Source organism: Pseudonaja textilis, chromosome 1 (assembly GCF_049901715.1).
Source record: "Pseudonaja textilis isolate UNSWEBS1 chromosome 1, rPseTex1.2, whole genome shotgun sequence".
NCBI lineage: Eukaryota > Metazoa > Chordata > Lepidosauria > Squamata > Elapidae > Pseudonaja > Pseudonaja textilis.
In genome coordinates this window covers 18,169,117-18,175,116 of record NC_141990.1, presented here as the reverse complement: position 1 = coordinate 18,175,116, position 6,000 = coordinate 18,169,117, and positions in this window count along the sequence as shown.

The window sequence follows — 6,000 nt, the reverse complement described above, 5'->3', positions numbered from 1 at the left end:
GAGACTTTTCTCACACCTTTTTCCCTTCTGTAGTATGAGATATCTTTTATCAAGACTGCAGCTCAGGGGTCTTCAAACTTGGCAAGTTTAAGACTTGTGGACTTCAACTCCCAGAATTCCTCCAGTCCAGTCACGTTAGCTCAGGAATTCTGGGAACTGAAATCCACAAGTCTTAAACTTGCCAAGTTTGAAGACCCTTGATGTAGCTCCTCGGTTTCCTCTTGCCTCCCAAGATTATTCTCCTTGCCCAGAGTTATTCAAAAAGATAAATCAGTGGTGCGATTCAACCGGTGTAACAACTGGTTTGGTGAGTGCGGGCAAAGCGCTCACACCCACTCCATGTTTTAAAAAGTCCATTTTCATCTCTAATACTTACCTTCTATTGCGGCCTCTGTGAATAAAACAGCTGAGGCATGGCAAACCTCTCTGCCGCGCGAATCAGCTGTGCTCTAAAACAAGGAAATAAAGCACAGGAAAGAGCAGGGAAGGGTGAGTGGGGCCAAATGCACACCAGTCCGAACTGGTAGAATCCCATCCCTGGATGTAAGATAAGGAGAGGAGAGGAGAGAAGATGATAAGATAACCTTTATTGTCATTTTTTTTCTGTGGGCACTCCGGCACCCATTAAAAATGACATTCTGTTGCCTGCTCTCAAAAGTGTACACATATCACACATATAAATATGCTATATACATACATATGTATCTACCTTCACCCTAATATATAAATAAATATAAATACTAATCGCTGTCCATTTTGAATACATAGCAGAAAGAGGAAGGTTGAGAGTTCACAAGGTTGATATTATATGGAACAAAACTGTGGCTGAATCTGGATGTTTTGCTTTGGATACTATGAAGCCTCCTCCCAGAAGGTAACAAGGCAAACAGGTCGTGAAGAGGATGTAGGGCATCCCAGACAATCCTGAGGACCCTGCTCAAGCAACGCTTATATGCCATGTCCTGGGTGGAAGGGAGTGAACTGCCAATAATCTTTTCTGCTGTCCTCACCACTCTCTGCTCCGCCTTCCTGTCTGAAACAGGAATGCTTCCAAACCAGACTTGAATGCCATAGGACAGGATGCTCTCGATTGTCCCTCTATAGAAAGTGGTAAGGACAGGGGGAGGAAGAGAAACTTTAGGTGAGATTGGCTGCGAGGCAAAATCACATAAATCAATGCATCAAAAACGTAACCAATTCTATTTGGTATATTGTGTGAGCTCAGCCAAAAGCAGCTTTGGGGATGGGACGAGGGAGCAGCAACACTGAAGGGGAGGGGTTGGGGTCACTCACCTGGGATTCCTGCCTCCCTCTCCTTTCTTGGTTGCATCATCAGAATAGAGGTGCAATTGAGATCAAAGAATACAGGGTACAGGGAGCAGTTAATTTCTCCCGCCACCTCTTGCGAAGTCTAAGCAGTAGTGGGGGAGTCAAAAGATCTAATTGCCCCTTGGAGGAGGAGGAGGATGATGATGATTTGGCCTCTTGTGGAAGTGGTTAGGAAGATCTGACTGAGGAACTTGCCAGCCATGCCACTAAGCATCTGGTTGATTTGCTAAACTTTTGGTATGTTGGTCTGTTCTCCCCACCTGTTAATTTGGCTGCTTCCTCCCTTAGCCCAGCTCTCAGGAAAAAACTTCCGCTGGAATTGCTGCGTTGCCCTAATGTGACAAGATGGTTGCCAAGGTAACAATTTCATTAAAGAAAACGGCAGGGTTTGGAGTCTGTCTTATTTTTCCAAAGTGAAGCACAAAGGATGCTCTGAGGTGGCAGCTTCCAGGGCTGTAGCGTTGGCCTGCTGCTTTGATGTTTTTTCCCCCCAGCTGTGGTCTCCTGCCAGCCAGACTCTGAACTTGGGTTGCCTCGTTTGCTTTTCTCTTTTCTCTGATACCTTGAGAAAGTTAGCAAAATTGCAGTGCAAAGCCTTCTCCAAGGGATGCTTTTAGGCAAGCTCTCCTCCTCTGCTTCTAAAGTACTGTACATAAAATCATCATCATCACTGTCTTCATGTAGCTGCCCATCTCATGAGTGTGATGTGTAATATTCAAGAAGTGGACAACACCTGATTCTGTTGCCTTCAGGACCCCGCTTTTTTCTGCCCCCCCAAACCATGCCTTCTCAGGATGCACATATTCCTCCTTTTTAATGATGTCTTTAATGCTACATACATGCTTCCCTTCAGAGTAAACAGAGTTATGCCAAACAGAGGAAAAGGAGTAAGAAATAAGAAGATGGAGAAATTAAGAGATAAGAAAAAGAGAAAGCAATTCAGCTAAATCTAACTGATGCCAACGTGATTCAGTAGCCAGCATCATTCAGTATAACTTCCTCCCCAGCCTTTCTGTCCTTGCATTCTATCTTTCCTTCCATAGTGACCACCTACCACTTCCTATGTTACCTGTTGCCCTTTAAACTTCTCCACGTTGTCTTCTTTAGGATTGCATCTGGCCCATCCAATCATAACTTTCTCCATCTTTTCCTTCCTCTTGAACTTTTCCCTTTTCTTTTCTTTCTCTCTCTCTTTCTTCTTCCTTCCTTCCCTTCCCCCTCCCTCCCCCTCTCTCCCTCCCTCTCTCTTTCTTACACACGCACACACACACACACACACACAGATTTTTAGTTTGATCTCCATTCACTCATTCTCTATTACTTAATCACCTTTACAGATTTCTTCCTGGTCATTTAAGAAAATGGATTTGTATAAATATTCTGCTATGTGACCCTACATCTTTACCATCTATATATAATGTGTAGCATGAACCCTGTTCTCCCTGTCAAACATGACCATTTGGTCTTTGACTCATTGATGAAATGATGAATTATTGCATTATACAGTCTATATCTAACATTCACTGCAAACCATTTGGATTGTCAGCCAGTGACAATATTATTGCATGCATTCATATCTCCAGCTAAGATAATATACATCAAATTTTAACACAAGCATTCCTTACATGTCTTCATAAATGCATTAAACACTCAAGGGATGTCATATATATTTATTTTATTCTTCATTCCTTCTAAATTTTCAAGCTGACTTCATATCCAGCCAGCTTACTCATGGAAAATTCTTTAAATAAAGAATTTAAGAATGCTATGTAAGAATGTTTTTTAGGACTACTTTGCAAACTATAATACAGTAGCCGATGTTCCACATCCCACTAATATGGAGTTGCAACTAGTGCTAAGGTACTGAAGACATTTAGAAAAATTATCTTTCTTTCCCCATCCTCTTTTGCTTGGACAGGATTAAGTGGTCATACTACTTCCAGAGAGATATTTTCTTCCTTCTGTTCATGTCAGAATGCCATTGTTGTGGAACTGCTGTGAAAATTGTGATGACAGCTGCAACATGTGGCTACTGGTGGCCTTGAGGGACATCAGCAAAGCCACTTGGTACCCATTCAACTATTCTGCTTTTGGTTCTTTCTGCAAATGAAAATACAGAGTGAGGAAATGTATAAATAAATAACATGTATAAATAAATAACAGGCCGTGGAACTACCAATTGTCTGTCTTCTATGCTGGATGCCTTCCACAAATGTCCAATCTATTCTCTCTCTCTTTTTAAAATCCTACCCAATATGATTGTTGGCCATGCTGACCAGAGATAGTCAGAGTCAGAATCCAAATGATGATAAAATTAGGCAGCAAATTATAAGTCTACTATGTACACCTAGTGCCAACCATTGTATTTGGTGGTTGGGGTTTTCTGAAGACAGTGGCAGGGTGGCCATTGTCTTCAGCTCTGGAGGGGTAACATCTTTGAACTCTTTGATGATTTCTTGACTAATAAAGATCAATTTGACTAACACCTCCCACTGCAGCTGTTGAGAACAGAAATAGCTGTGTGGCATATGAGTAGCAGTGCGTTTCTGGGAATAACAGGGCAGCTATCATGCAGCAGTTACTTTTTTCCATAAATATTTATACTTTAATGTGGTTGTTTTAGAAACACTTCTTATAGTGATTTTGCTGAAGATTGCAATTGCAACAATAAAAGCTAATGCAAATTAAAAAGAAGAAAGAGAAAAATAGAAGAAAAATAACAATGAAGAAAAATGAAAGAAATATATAAACAAGCAAATTCCCACTTGATCGCAATAAGTACAAGTAGTCCTTAACTTACTTTGTTGTTGTTAGTTGAGAAGTTGTGTCCGACCCGTCGTGATCTCATGGACAACGTTCCTCCAGGCCTTCCTGTCCTCTACCATCCTCCAGAATCCATTTAGGCACACACCTCCTGCTTCAGTGACTCCATCCAGCCACCTCATTCTCTGTCATCCCATTCTTCTTTTGCCCTCAATCTTTCCCAGCATTATGCTTGTTAGATCTGGGAGGATGGTTCAAGAATGGAGGCAAAACTCAGACAGCAACAACAGCTCTTTATTAGTGACTTCAGATCTGAGCAAACTATCCCAGCCGCAGCAGCCCCTTATATAGGGCTGGCTGCGGCTAGGCAGCCAATGAAGGCGATTTGAGTTTGCTGCTCTTGGCAGGGCCAAGAGCGGCAGCCCGTTTACTGGCCAATCGCATCAGTCTATGGCGACCAATCACGATCGGCTATTCGCGGGCCAATCGGAGTTGCAGGCTTTCGAGCCTGCTAGTCCAGAACAATGCTCTTCTCCAGTGAGTCCCTCCTTCTCATTAGGTGGCCAAAGTATTTGAGTTTCATCTTCAGGATCTGGCCTTCTAAAGAGCAGTCAGGGTTGATCTCCTCTAGGACTGACCAGTTTGATCGCTTTGCAGTCCAAGGGGCTTGCAGGAGTCTTCTCTAGCACCATAGTTCAAAGGCCTTAATTCTTTGGCACTTAGCCTTCCTTATGGTCCAACTTTCACAGCCATACATTGCAACTAGGAAAACCGTAACCTTGACTATGCACACTTTTGTTGGCAGGGTGATGTCTCTGCTTTTTAGTATGCTGTCTAGATTTGTCATAGCTTTCCTCCCCAGGAGAAAGCATCTATTAATTTCTTGGCTGTAGTCCCCATCTACGGTGATTTTGGAGCCCAGGAAAATAAAATCTCTGACTACCTCCATTTCCCCTTAACTTACCCTTAACTTACTACCATTCGTTTAGTGACCATTCAAAGTTACAATGGCAGTGAAAAAAGTGCCTTATGACCATTTTTCACACTTATGATCGTTGCAGCATCTTGTTGTCAGCATTCCAAGAAACGCACCAAAAGAAATCAAAACTCCAAGGCAGGCAAAGAACATGTTTATTGGATACGTCATATTGGCACAGCTAGTGAAAACCAATTCTGAAGTTTCCTGTATTAATAGCATAATTAAAAGAGTAACTGGTTCCCTTCCCAATTGTCCCAAGTCACATTGTCCAATTAAAACAATTAGCAGGCTCCTCAATCACTCCTTTCCTCTTTCAACTGCCACCTATTGGAATGACCTTGATTCCCATGGGAAGGCTTGTTGTTTTGTCTGTGAGACAGTCTCCCTACTTCTCCCCACCACCCCCAAGAGTGCATGGCAACTATGAAGCAGCAAAATATGGCTTCAGCCAGGTTCTATTCAGAGTTGACACCCTTTGCATGATCAAAATTTGGACACTTGGCAACTAGCTCATATTTATGATGGTTGCAGTATCCCAGGAATCTTACAATCACCTTTTGTAACCTTCTGATAAGTTAATGGGGAAGTCAGATTCACTTAACAACCATGTTACTAACTAAACAATTGCAGTGATTCACTTAACAATTGTGGTAAGAAAGGTCATAAAATGGGGCAAAACTAACTTAACAACTGTCTCTCTTAGCAACAGAAATTTTGGGCTCAATTGTGGTCGTAAGTCAAGGACTACTGTTTAAATAATTTTAGTAATGTATTTTGTATTCTCTTAAAATACAACAGAATGTCTGTTCTTCCCATATCCCATATTTTATCTATGAACAAGTCCTTAAAAATTTGTCATTTCCATCCTGATGTCAGCAAAATTCTATCAAGGATTACCAGAGATAACAGCATACTTACTTTAATTTTGA